Consider the following 13,269-nt stretch of genomic DNA (forward strand, 5'->3'; position numbering starts at 1 on the left):
CAGTGTTCTGCATGAGGCACTATGCAGAGTACTCATACTAAAACATTTAAGCACAGTGAATAGATTTGCTCAAGAAAAGTCAGGACACATCCTAAAGAAAGAATATTTTAAATAACTGTCCTAATGTGTGGTCATCTTATATAAATAGAGGAGGTAAAGTCTGTAGCTTTTTGCAGCTCCCAGCTTTGCAAAATATATGCAAAGAAAATATTAAGTAAAACATACACAACACTCACACCAATGCTTTATGGGAATGGAAAAGGCATTTTCCCTAACTAAATGATATATTCTCTAACCTTTAAGGTTTTCCCTAACTAAATGATATATTCTCTAACCTTTAAGCTCCAAAAAAAAAGGTAAGACTCATCTCTTACATGATCTTTGGGGTGCTCCAGGGCAACATGGATCGCAAACAGAATCACTGAAATGCCAGCATTTTGTTCTCCTTTCCGGCAGTGAGTGACCCAGGGAGCTCCGCCGCCTGCTCTCTCGCGCGCCTCCTGCTGGCAGATTCCGTATGAAGCCACAGGGACAGTTCTTCCTAGGAAATGGGGATGCTGGGACAGCGGAGGAATCCTTTTAAAATCCCCTTAAAATAAAGGTATTTTTTAAAAATATAAGACTTAAAATTTATTTATCATATTACACAAGTCATGTCTGCCAAATGAGAAAATGCTATTACATAAAACAACATCATAGATTAAAAATACATAGTATTTGTTTTTTAATACAATAGGGCCCAGGATTCAAACAAGGGCGTTTGATTCCAAATTTACATTATACAGCTATTTGCTTGGCTATGAAGCATTCTGGGGAACAGACTTCGGCAGTGTATTTCTCAAGAGTCAAATACTAACGAATTTCATGTACATGGTTTTGCATCTGTAGTTACCCTATAGTTACGTCCATTAGAGGCGAGGAGACTTGAAACTTGGGTCGGACCCTCCCCGGGATCACACTGCTGGACTCGTCACAGGTGGTGGCAGGGCCCCCAAGCACCCCAGTTTTGCTAGGCCAGCCAAGCCCCTGTCTCTGTGCTGAGAATCCACACTGGAGGGGCTCCTCTTGGGTGACACATTGGGAACTCAATGCTGGGCAAAAGGAAAGAATGTGCACAGCGTGGAAGGGTCATCTCTCCTTTCTGCGCACGTGTATGCGTGTGAGTGCACAGGCACGTGTGTGTGGATGGCAGTGGGAAGTTGCAAGGGGGCATGGCCAGGTCTTCTTGGAGGCTTGAGAAAAATCCAGTTAGATTTCTACCTCACTATGCCAATGACAAAAGAGAACATTTTCAGATAGGTTTTAGTTTTTTAATAAAACAACAAGGAATAAAGAAGAGAACTTCTTAGTGAAGAAAAGGACTGTGGGCAGATCTGAGAAAGATGCAGGATCATGAGTAGCCCTTTGTGACTACTTATTTATGGAAAGCAAAGGAGAAGAATGAGTTAGGGCCCATACCAGACTTCTGGTTTGTCAACCGTGAGGTCTGTGTCCTCTCAGAAGCCGAGACCAGCAGTACTTTGCCTGAATTGCCCACACAGGAATTATTAATAATTCCACCAACTACTTGGTGCCTCTGTATAGCCACTGGGGCCTGGCTGCTCTGTCACCAAACTCTCAAACCAGGTCGTCCCTAAATTCTTTACTACAAAATTTACTTCATTTTGCCACATATAATGAGTATATGCTAGCATTTACAGAGCAATAGCCTTCGTTCCCTGTAGTCTCAGGCAACTATAGGTGCTGTGTTATTTAAGGTTCCAGGTGAGGTTATCAATTTTATTGATTAAATAAAATGATTAAGACATCCCACCTACTCACAGTGTCTTCCTTTGAGTTCTACCTCTGCTGTGTCCTATTTGTTGGCTGGTGGGGGACAATTCCCTGTGGTGTTTCTGCATGTTTTGGGACAGCTCTTATCTCAGACCGCCTTTTGAAGGATATATGTATACAAAACAGCCTTGAAAGATAGAGAAAGTCCCTCTGGGGCAGAGGGCAGATTTGTTTCCTGGTGAGGATAATAAAGACAGTGGCTCTCTGAGACAAAGGTTGGGAGGGCTTGCCAACAGCCCACTATGGAACTGTTGGTCTGCGAAGGTCACGGCTCCTCAGTTGTGACATAAACACATATGTGCACAACATCCCACTGGGTCCGTATCTGCATCTCACCTACGGGACTTGGGGCTAGGGGAACCACCGAGAGCATGAAGCTCATGCTGCCTGCTGTGCCTTGAGTGATAAAGCCCTTTGTCTCTGACCAGGAGTCTCATGTCTTCTGCTAATGCTAATGAAGCTGTGACTGGCTAACTTGCTAGTTGGCAAGCAGAGTAAAAATTTCAGACCCTTTACAATTCCTGACAGCATTTGTTTTGTTATCTCTCATCATCATTTGACTTGAATTTGGGAGAAATGGGGTAACGATGTGATAAGGACAGCACAGGCAAAGGGAGTGGCTAGTTTGAGGATGCTGCTGCTCTCGCCAGGATCCTGCCAGCTTCCTGGATTCCTTACTTTTTCTTGGCTCCACCAACATGAACATCAGGCCATTGCATTACTGTGCACACACTTATTATTATTAATAATTGCACCACGTTTGGAGTGCCTCCATGAGCCAACTGCTCCTCAGTATATGACCTGTTTCTTGTGACAGTTTTGAAAGTTTGGAATTATCCCTGACCTGGGGCTGACAGGGGTTAATAAACTTGTCTAGTATCACAGAGGCTAGCGATAGATGGCAGGATTCTTACCTGTATTTATCTGGTGTAGCAAAGTTCATGTTCCTCCCACGATAACCCCCTGCCACCGCAGTTATGCAAATGAACTCTCAGAGCAGAACAGGAAACATTTTAGTGGTGATGTTGGCCCTTCTGCTCAACTTCCTCTGCTCAAATGACTACCACTACCCCATTTCCTGATTTACTGCCCTATTTTATTTGACCCCTATTATTGCCAACAACAGTTCCTCAGCCTCTTTCCCATTAGCATCTCTTCTTGAATGTAGAGATATCAGTGGCATTTTTTTTTCACAGAGAATTAGAAACCTGTATGTGAGGAAATGGGCTAAGGATTGAGTCATGCCTAATCAAAGACAATAATGACAGGAAGTCTACGTTGAACTGACCCTTGACAGCAATGAGAAAGTAATGCATGACCTCAGCTTCCATTCCATAGGGTTTAATATGCATCCACTGGAAACCTGAGTTGGGAGTTCACATCCCCAAGTCTTCTCCATGGGGGTTCATTTGAAGGATGGCTGCTGTCCAGCTCTGTATTTCCAAGAAATGAGACTTCAGTTCTTTATAGTGTTAACTTTAAAGGAAAGGCATTTGGATGATTCTTGAAAGAAGAGCATTTGAAAGAAAGCTGAATGAAAAGATACAGAAAAATCCACAGTTCAGTCTCACTTTCAGTCACCTGGCACCTGCCACCACATATGTCCTGGCTGTGAAATTCCCTGTGGTCTGTGAGCAGCTGCTGGAACATCCACTAAGTGAGCTACTGACTCATACATTGCCAAGCTCCTCTACTTTTCCAGAAATTACTGAAATCCTCAGTTCCGGGGAAGCCTTGGGGTACGCAAGATTTGAAAACAAAAATGTGTTTACAAATCCACCCTCGCCAGCAGTTGCAATACCACTTTATCTCCCCAGCAGACTTTTTATTACTGCTGCCTTCAGGCTAATGCCAAGGTATTGCTATCATCAGAGTTGAGTTGGAGAAAATTGTACAGTTAAGAAGTCATCTGGAGAGGCAGAGATACATAAAGACCAGTATACAATGAGTCCTCTAAGAAGAATAGGGAGATGATTCCAAATGTAGAGAATGAAAAAAATTGCTCCATGGGAATATCAAGAGTGATCCAGATCTCTGAGGCTAATCAAGAAGCCCCAGTAAGAAATCTGAAAATCTTCCTTCTCCCTACTTGGATGTTTATGCTGACTCAGCCATTCCCATTCTGTTCAGGCCATGTAGTCGAGTCTCTTGAATGGTGCAGGGGTGCAATAAACAGAGAAATGACTAGACCCCAGAAGAAGAGCAGGCCTGGCCTGGGAGGGTGCAAGTTCCTAAACAGGAAAGAAGAGAAAATCAAGAATGAGTGCAGATTTGAATCTGTTTACCAACAGCCTCTGGCCACTTACACATAGTCAAGCAACCACAGTTTGCAATTCTGTCAACCCAGCCAGCTGCTGGCCTGGTTTTTGGTTGATGTAAATCACCACCATAGCAAGTCTCCTCGCTCTGACTGGTTTTGCTGAGCCACCCTGTCGTTTGAATGGCAGATCAGTAGATTATCTCTTATCCAAAAACATCAGGTTTACACACATGTGCACATGCACAAATGTAGAAGTGAGAAATCCCAGCTCTCGTCAGATTTGGCCTCCAGTCTTATGTTATCCTGGCTTATGTTTTTAATTTGGGTTTTTTGTTTTCATTTTGGTGCAAATACTGTGGTACAGCTCTTAAAGCAGTGACATCTTAAAGATGAGCCGTGGGATGTCAGGAAAGTTGGGTGCATGACCCCAGTAAGACTATATTTCTTTCTAATTATGTGTTTCTGCCTGTGTGTCTCTGGACCTGGGCACATGTTTCTCTGCCTTCATGTCTACATCTCTTCTAATGAACCTTTTTCTGTTTGTTGACTTCTGTCTTTTGTTTTCGCTTCTTTTTTTCCCACCCTTTCCTCTCTTTCTCTTCCCATTCATTTAGTCAAAGTTAGATTGAGTGCCAACCACTGTATAACTGTCTCCAAGAATTATAAAATTCCTTCTCCCACCAACTCAATAGCAGCTTTTTCGTGAAGGTATTACAATTGACCTTACTTTCAACCATCAGTGCCCTTGAGAAAACAAAAATGTTGTTGACTATTTCCCTGACCCAGGGTGGAGTTTTCGAGGGACAGGCATCATGTCAGCACTACATCAGTCTGCATGGAATGTTGATGCCCTTAAAGGCTGGTAAGATATAAGCCACTAAGGAGAACCCAAGCTCTCAGGTGTAGATGGAAGTGAGACAATAATTTCTGCAAAAATGAAAGCTTTAATTAAGCTGCCTGATTTTAGGCTTTTACAAACATGAAACACATGGCTCTATAAAGCACAGAATGGGAACTGAAAATGTGACAATCTGGTCAAAATTTAAATTTTTTTCAAATCCACAAACAAGGCTTTTCAGTCTTCAAATGATTCAGACCTGTGACTGGGATGCTCCCTCATTTATTTCTTAGAAAACAGACCACTGAAGGGCCTCAGCCTAGGACCAATGCTACACCACCTTGCAGGTAGTCAGTACTAAATAAACAAGGGTGAAATTCATTAGAGAAAATATAAGTGTGCCAGAGATCATTTTTTCCCCTTCCATTATACTCTCGCGCTTTCTAAGATTCTCTCAATTGCCCATAACTATGGAAAAGCCTCGTGTTTCACACCAATAATTCCAGTATTAGAGGGAAACTCAGAAGACATAAGGAAAGACAGTATCCATTATTAATGAAAGTGTGGCTGCCCTCTAAGGAAGCACAGTGCACTTAGTGCCCAGCTCGCCTCATCTTTCCATCAGTGACTCTAACTGGTGATGGCATCCCTTGGTGGACTCCCTGGAGAGGATGACAGCTAATTAACAAATACACTTTGGCCTTAATTAAGTTCCCCTTTCCTGTCTGTAATATTACTTCATATAAATGGAGACTGTTACTGCTTTATTTTCTTCCTGTTATAGAACTGAATTCAGATTAATTCATTAAAATATGATCCAGTTAAGCATCACTTACCTAATGAAATGCATATATTGTGTATTTTAAATAAGGAAGGGAATTCACTTAAAAAACTAATTCCTTTTTGCCCTACCCTTTCCCACTCCTTCTTGACTGATGTGAGCGTATACTTTGCTGGGGGTGCTGTGACAAACCACAGACTGGGGGCTTAAACAACAGATATTTATTTCCCTAAATTCTGGGGGCTGCAAGCCTAAGACAAGATGTCGGCAGGGCTGGTTCTCCTGAGGCCTCTCTCCACGGCTCGTAGATGGCCGCCTTCTCTCTGTGTCTTCACATCCTCTTCCCTCTGCATACATCTGAGTCCGATTTCCTCTTCTTATAAGGACACCAGTCAGATTAGATTAGGGCCCACCCTAATGACTCATTTCATATTATCACCTTTTTAAAAGCCCTATATACAAATACAGTCATATTCTGAGGTACTGGAGTTAGGACTTCAACATATGGATATGAAGGGACACAATTCATCCCATAACAGTGAAGAAGAGGTGACACTTCCAAAGAAAAGCCATGAAGTATATGGCCAAGGTCACCACCGCCGGAGCCAGACTGTCTGGCCCAGATCTCAGCTTCCCACCTTGGGAAAATCACTTAGAGGCTCTGCTCTTTAGTTCCTCCATGTGTTGAATGGGTTAGTCATGATGTCCACCTCAAGAGGTTTTGGTGAAGATTAAATAAGTGCTTTAGACATAGAAAGCCCTTGATCAGTGTTTGCTACAGTCACATCAAGCTTTTCCTTAAAAGGCTTACAGGGTGCTTATACATTTTTCTCACTTGGAAAATGAATGCTGTGTCAATAGACTGAAAATACAAAGAACATCTCAATTCTCATGGTGTTGTAAACTTGAGATGATTATCTTTTTAATTTATTTTGTATTTATAATTTTCTTTTATACTCAAAATGGATTTGAGCCACAGTGGCAGATTTCAGTCAAAAATTTCCCCTGCCACCCTTCTCACCCAAGTCCTCTATTTTATCCCTGATCCACACCAAAGGCAGGTTTCAATGTGTGCCCAGTTACACCTGAGCAAACCTGCTCCAAGACTGGGGGCTCCAAGTTCAGATGTCACAACAAAATCCTAATTCTGGACCAATGTCCTTCTTTACTGTTATACACTGGGAGCTAAATATTCCTGGAGGAAATTCAGTGACCACATGGGCTGCTTCCACTGAAATAGCATGGTCTCCAGACCTCCCGGGGCCCTCTGTAGCATGGGGTCTTTTTCCTCATGCCTGCGCCACACCATCTCCCATCCTCAAAGGCAGCTATTTCCAGCCTGTACCTCTGCATTCAAGTTCTGTACTCAAACTACACCTCCCTCTTGGCCCATGACAACTTTCCTGATCATCACCAGGAACACAGTGGTTCGAGCAACGCCAAACTGCTTCATTCCACACACACTGCTGAATCTCTCCTCTGGGCTTTGCTCTTGCACATGGGAATGACTTCTTTTCTGCCAGGCTCCTTTGCCTCTGTCTGACTTGCTTTCACTCTTATTTGAAGACATGGCTCAAGAGACACGGCATCCTCCTCTCCAAAGCCTTCTTCAACCAGCATCCCCGCCTCACCTCAGCTGGGTCATGTTCCTCCTTGAGATTTCACACTCCTCATGCATCTCTAGCACTGTTATCCTGACCTTGCTATACAATTATCTGTTGATGTATCATCTCTCACAACAGATTGAGTTCCTTGTGGCCAGAAGCCTTGGGTGTTCATTATTGATGATCACTGTTCAGCAGGGGAGATGCTCCAGAAGTTTCCTGTCTTTCATCCATTGTACAGACCGAATTGAAATCATTTGTGTGCCAGGCTCCTGAGAGACAGGGGTCAGAGTCTTATTTGTTTTTCTTCCTGTGTCAATCAGAGTTCTGAGCTGCAAAGAATAAAACCTGTCTGTGTTGATTTAAGTATATAAGGATTTTGTTAAAAAGGATTGGATAGCTCACTGAACCAGTGGAAGATCAGAAAGCTGGGCAATTAAATACGTATTAGAAAAAGGAAAGTAAAAGCAGACATGGCCATGTTCAAATACACACCACCAAACCAGGCCACCTGACATCCAGAATGTACTGCTTTCCAACCAGCCCTGGGAACTCTTTCTGGAAACGTGAGGTTGTTATAGCATATGCCATAGCCCTCCCCACTGAGGATCATACACCCTCCCTACGCCCAGCCTCTCTGCGGCGCATGCATCTGACTGGCGAAATCTCCAAGTGCCCGTTCTCTGAATGCAAGAGAAATTGGAGAGGTGAGTTCAGCCTGGATAGAGAAGGTGAAGTAATTCCTCAAATAAGGAAGGTGGCTCAGATCATGGTGGCCAGAAAAATGATAAAAATCTATTTTAGATCCCTCAGGCATAGAACAGCCTGGCAAACAATAAGTGTTGAGTAAAGACAAATAAAAAGGTATGAATGACTCACTTCTAACTGTGTTTCCAGAAACACATTTTGCAAAGAGAAATATTGACCTGGCCCTACAATCCATATTTTTGAGGAGGAGACAAGGAGGGAAAGGATGGGAGAAAGAACCACCATGTGTCATGTGTCTGACATGCCAGGCACATTCGCTGTGTCCTTATGGGCAACACAATCCTCACTAGAATTAATGTGGAGGAAGCAGGGAGTAACCATGTCTGTGTTATTTATCCTATCCCCAGCGCCTAGCACACAGTAAAACCTTAATAAATACTTGGTGTTGAACAATCCCACAAAAAGATACAGTGCCATTTGTTGGCTTCCAGATTGTGTACGCTGGCAGTCACCAAGCTAGTGAGCAGCAGCTCCACCTGGCCCCTAGTCCCACTTCTGTCCTTCATCACATCTGCATGGATACTGCCAACATGCGGGCTCTTGGGAGGAGTGATGTCAGCAGGTGCCCCTCAGTTTTTCCCCCTTTGCCATCTACACTTTGGCGTTCATCCTCAGATGGAAATGCCTCTGCGGGAGCTGTGGGATCCAGCACTATACACCAAGGGAGCTGGGAGAGCCCCACCCACCTGTGCATCGGGTAACAGGCAGACAGAGCCGAGGATGGGCCTGGGCAACTGGCAGCAGCCCAGGAACAAGCTCCAACCCCTCTTGGTCCCAGTCCAGGAACACCTGGGAATTCCTGCCTTGGCAGAGACCCACAGACCAGAAAGCCTATGTAGAAGTTCAGGCATCTGGAAGAGACGTCCCGGCACTCTGTGGAAGCAAAAGAAGTATGAGTTTGCATGCCCTGAAGTAAGAGGAACTCTGCCAGCTTTGCCTCCTATCCTCAAGGCGGCACAGCTCAGAGAAAGAAGCAGCCATGGAACCCCCTCAGGGAACAGGGAGTGAGGCAGGAAGCCGCTAAAGAAACCTCCCTCTCCAGACACGTTACCCAGAATATTACGGTGAGAGCTCCAAGACTGAAGGGAGGGAGGAGATCAGGAAAGAGGCAGATAAGAATATCAATGGGCATTAAAGGGACAGTCTGTGCAGACTGCATTTTAGGAAGCTGCTCAAGAGCTGCTGGGAAAACCTTACCCAAGGATACCCCAACAACTGTCCTGCTGGCATCAAGTGCCAAACCCACACCCCATAAAACTTATTGAAGACGTCATAAAGTGGGTAAGCTCCTTAACATCAGTCTTTGCAATGATTTTTGGATTTGACTCCAAAAGCAAAACAACAAGAGCAAAAATTAATGCATCAAACTAAAGAGCTTCTATATGGCAAAGAAAAGCATCAATAAAATGAAAAGGCAACCTACAGAATGGGAGGAAATATTTGCAAATCACACATCTGATGAGGTCTTACTATCCAAAATATATAATTGTATAGCAAAAAAACAATCAGCACATGAAAAAATGCTCAGTATCACTAATCATCAGGGAAATGCAAATCAAAACCACAATGAGCTGTCACCTCACACCAGTCAGTATGGCTGAAATAAGAGAGATAGCAAGTGTCGGTGAGGATGCGGGGAAAAGGGAGCGTTTGTGCGCTGTGGGTGGGGATGTAAATTGGTGCAGCCACAATGGAAAACAATGAGGAGATTCCTCAAAAAGTTAAAAATAGAAATACCATGCCATCCAGCAATTCCACTTCTTGGTATTTATCTGAAGAAAATGAAAACACCATTTGAAGAGCTATGTGTACCCCTCTATTCACTGCAGCATTATTTAAAATATGCAAGATATGGAAGCAAACTAAGTGTCCGTTGACAGATGAACAGAGATGTGGAATATGTATAATGGAATATTACTCATAAAAAGAATGAAAGCTTACCATTTGTGACCATATGAATGGACCTAGAGGTCATTATCCTAAGTGAGATGAGTCAGACAGAGAAAAACAAATGTTGTGGTGATATTACTTATATGTAGAATCTACAAAGCTGAACTCAGAGAAACTAAGAGTAGAATGGTAGCTACCAGAGTCTGGGGGAATTGGGGAGATGTTGGTTACAAGGTAAAAACTTGCAGTTAGAAGATGAGTAAGTTCTGGAGATCTAATGAACAACATGGTGATTATAGTTAATAATAATGTACCATATACATGAGTTGCTAAGAGATATCTTAATTGTTCTCACCACAAAAACAAAATAATTATGTGACATGACAGCTGCATTAACTAGCACTACAGTGGCAATCATACAGTAATATATAAATGTTTCTAATCAGTAAAACGTATACAATGTTATGCCAATGCACAACTTAAATTTATACAATGTTATATGTCAGTTTTATCTCAGTAAAAAAATAAGCAGGCATTGCTTGTGTGTGATTCTGGGAATTTTTTTAAGCTTCTGATTAACAAAATCTTTCTGAGGACTTTGCAGAACTGGAATCTGCCTGCCTGCCCCTCTGTCTCCCAAAAGAATCGCATTATTCAGTGTATATGCTCCAATCAAACAGACTTTGTCCTCACGGCTTATAGGGTTTGAAAGCTCTGTTGCTGCCTGGCTCTTCAGGCATTTTCAGTCTTTAGAAGATGGCGCGGTTCTCCCATGACACACAGCATGCCCCCTTAGGCACCCTGAAGGCACTGCTCCTGGCCCACACCGCAGCTGGCCTGTGTGTCTGCCGGAAGTGCCCGAGTCAGGCTGATTTTGGAAGAACAGTTTTCATCGTGAGAGTTAAATGCAGGCAAGCCTCCAGCTTTTGCTGGACAATTTATGCACTCCAGGCTTTTTAGCTCCTCCGTCAGAGATTACTCACGCCCCCTAGTGGTGCGAGCAGCCGAAGGACAGACTGACCTAGATTCCCTTGTCACCCAGACTACTCACTTGTTCGGGCATTCATTGTTCAAGGACAGCAAGCACAGGGAATGAACAAACAGAAACCTCTTCAGGATGGTTACTGTTAGGAAAGAGTATAAAACCTAAATGTGATTTCTTCCCACTAGGATGTTTAAACATTTTAACAGTAAGGTATGAACAAAGGGCCACGTGGTGGAAGCTGCTAGGGCTGAGAGTGGGGGTGGGGGAATTGATAAGGGCCTGGCTATACCTGTTTGAGTTTTTTTTTAACCTACCAATAAGAATAAGACAAATGTAAAGGAAAGATATAACGGGCTTAGGCGACGTTCGGGGAAGACTGTGATTCCTGTAGTACTCAGCCAATGAGGAACCAGGGGAGGGACTCGCGCACTAGGAGATAAATTATTGGCGCCAAACTCCCCAGGTGTGCCTGCCCACCACCGATCTTGCAAAACCGTTATTAAAGCCTCGCCCTGCTGTTCTCTTTGTCTCTGTGTTCACTTACTGAATTTGGAACAGTGAGTGTGTTTCTCACAGTTACCTAGGGTCCAACAACTGCAACCTTTTTAATGAGGAAAAGTTCCTCATGAAAAACAGTATTTGCACACATTTGATGGAAAATAAAAAGAGAACTTTGGCAGGGCTGCGCCTTCCATAACTGTCAATGTGTTTCGTGTGGATGGTGCCAGGAGCCCTTTGTGAGTGGCCTGCCTGGCATGGCACGGCTGCCCTGCAGTGCTGCTGCATTTTCCTAGGTGCTGAACCAAGGCCAAATCCCAGAGGATTCCCTTGCTTGGACTATGGAGCCTCACCGAGGTCTGCTTGTAGAGGACAGGAGACCCACCTTCAGCTTGGCACTGTTGCCCTGGCTTAGTGACCGTCAGGGAAGGGCTGCCCCACAGTTTCCTTCTGGAAGCGCACGATGAGTGAAAGGGAGATGAACCAGACCCTTATGACTTTGGCCTTGCTCTGACACAGTCACATTTCTTTGGGGAGCTGTCCTGATACAGTTCACAGAACACCGACTTTGAACCCAAACAGTTCCTCCTCCACCAAAAGCTATTTGTTAGCTGTGTGACCCTGGAAAATGAACTTTACCCCTCTGATCATGTTTTCCTGTGTAAATGGAGCTAATGACACCTTTCCCACAGGGTTGCTGTGAGAAATAAATAGCTATCATACATACAGACTCACACATTTGTATGAAGTGTTTAATATGATACCTAACATGTAGTAAGTAGGTGCTTCACACCGATACCTAAGCCCCAAAATCCTCAACTGCCTGAAAATCCCCTAGATAATGCACTACCCCAGGCTCTCCTGCCCCCTCCTGGTGTGAGCCAGGAGCTCTGTCCTCTTACCTTTAGCCTCCATCGTCTGTACAACCATACCCTCTCCTCAGATCTCTGTGCCTTGGGAGGATAGCAGCCCGCACGTGTCACAGGGCTGGTATCCGAGGCAAGACTCCGCAGCCTGCTTCTACGGCTCTTGCACCAGAGCTGGCAACACAACTAGACTCAGTTCACCTGCTTCTGGAATTTCTCCCCTCTAAATTTTATTCAGCAGGCTTATTTTTTGTTTTGTTTTGTTTTGAAATGACACTGGAGATCTGATGCTTGGGATTTCTTCTGTACTCTGGCTTTGGTGGGACACCAACAATCTCATTTTTCTATAGTGAATGAGTTTCCTTTAACACACTGAGTTGTTTGTCTGACCCAGAGACTCCCAAGTTCCCTTCACTGGCTAAAAAAAATTAGAATTGGATGTGGGTGCAAAAAGAGCAGGGTGGGGTAACAACAAATCTTCAAGTAAGGAGGGGACCTACTAGAGCCAGTGCTCAGCAGTTCTGGCTACATCCTCTTCTAGCAAAAATGCTGCCAGCTAGCCCACACCCAGAGGAGCTCTCTCCATGCACTGGCATTACCCCAGATCGCTCAGGACTTCACAGTCTCACTGGGTAGAAGGCAGAGGCGGTGAGCAATCCACTGATCATTACATTTTCAACCCTTCATTGAGGTTTTCTGTTTAAACTTTGGTCCCAGAATTCTAAATCCACCTGTACGTTGGGACAGGGCAGTTTTCTAGGATCAGCAGAGCAGTTCTGAAAACTGTTTGCCATTATTTTATACAAGCTGACAATGAGACAGGGACCATGGGTGTAGTCATAGTAGGGTGAGGGCCTCTGGAAAAAGCAATGCAGGATCTTTACAGTCAGAGCAATATAACTACATGCAAGGAAACCCCCTACCAAAACTGTGTTAAACATTAAGC

General features: G+C 44.0%; 1 long non-coding RNA gene across 1 annotated transcript; it reads right to left on the reverse strand.

The window, feature by feature from the left end:
- Window positions 1–1,085: 1,085 nt before the first annotated feature.
- Window positions 1,086–12,109, reverse strand: LOC140845372 (uncharacterized). The gene is made up of 3 exons (XR_012124181.1): window positions 11,026–12,109; window positions 8,771–8,957; window positions 1,086–4,064 (listed from the first exon to the last, which is right to left on the reverse strand). It is a non-coding gene; the product is annotated as an uncharacterized lncRNA (long non-coding RNA).
- Between the last annotated feature and the right edge of the window lie 1,160 nt (window positions 12,110–13,269).

This window comes from Manis javanica, chromosome 13 (genome assembly GCF_040802235.1).
Source record: "Manis javanica isolate MJ-LG chromosome 13, MJ_LKY, whole genome shotgun sequence".
In the NCBI taxonomy this organism is placed as follows: Eukaryota; Metazoa; Chordata; class Mammalia; order Pholidota; family Manidae; genus Manis; species Manis javanica.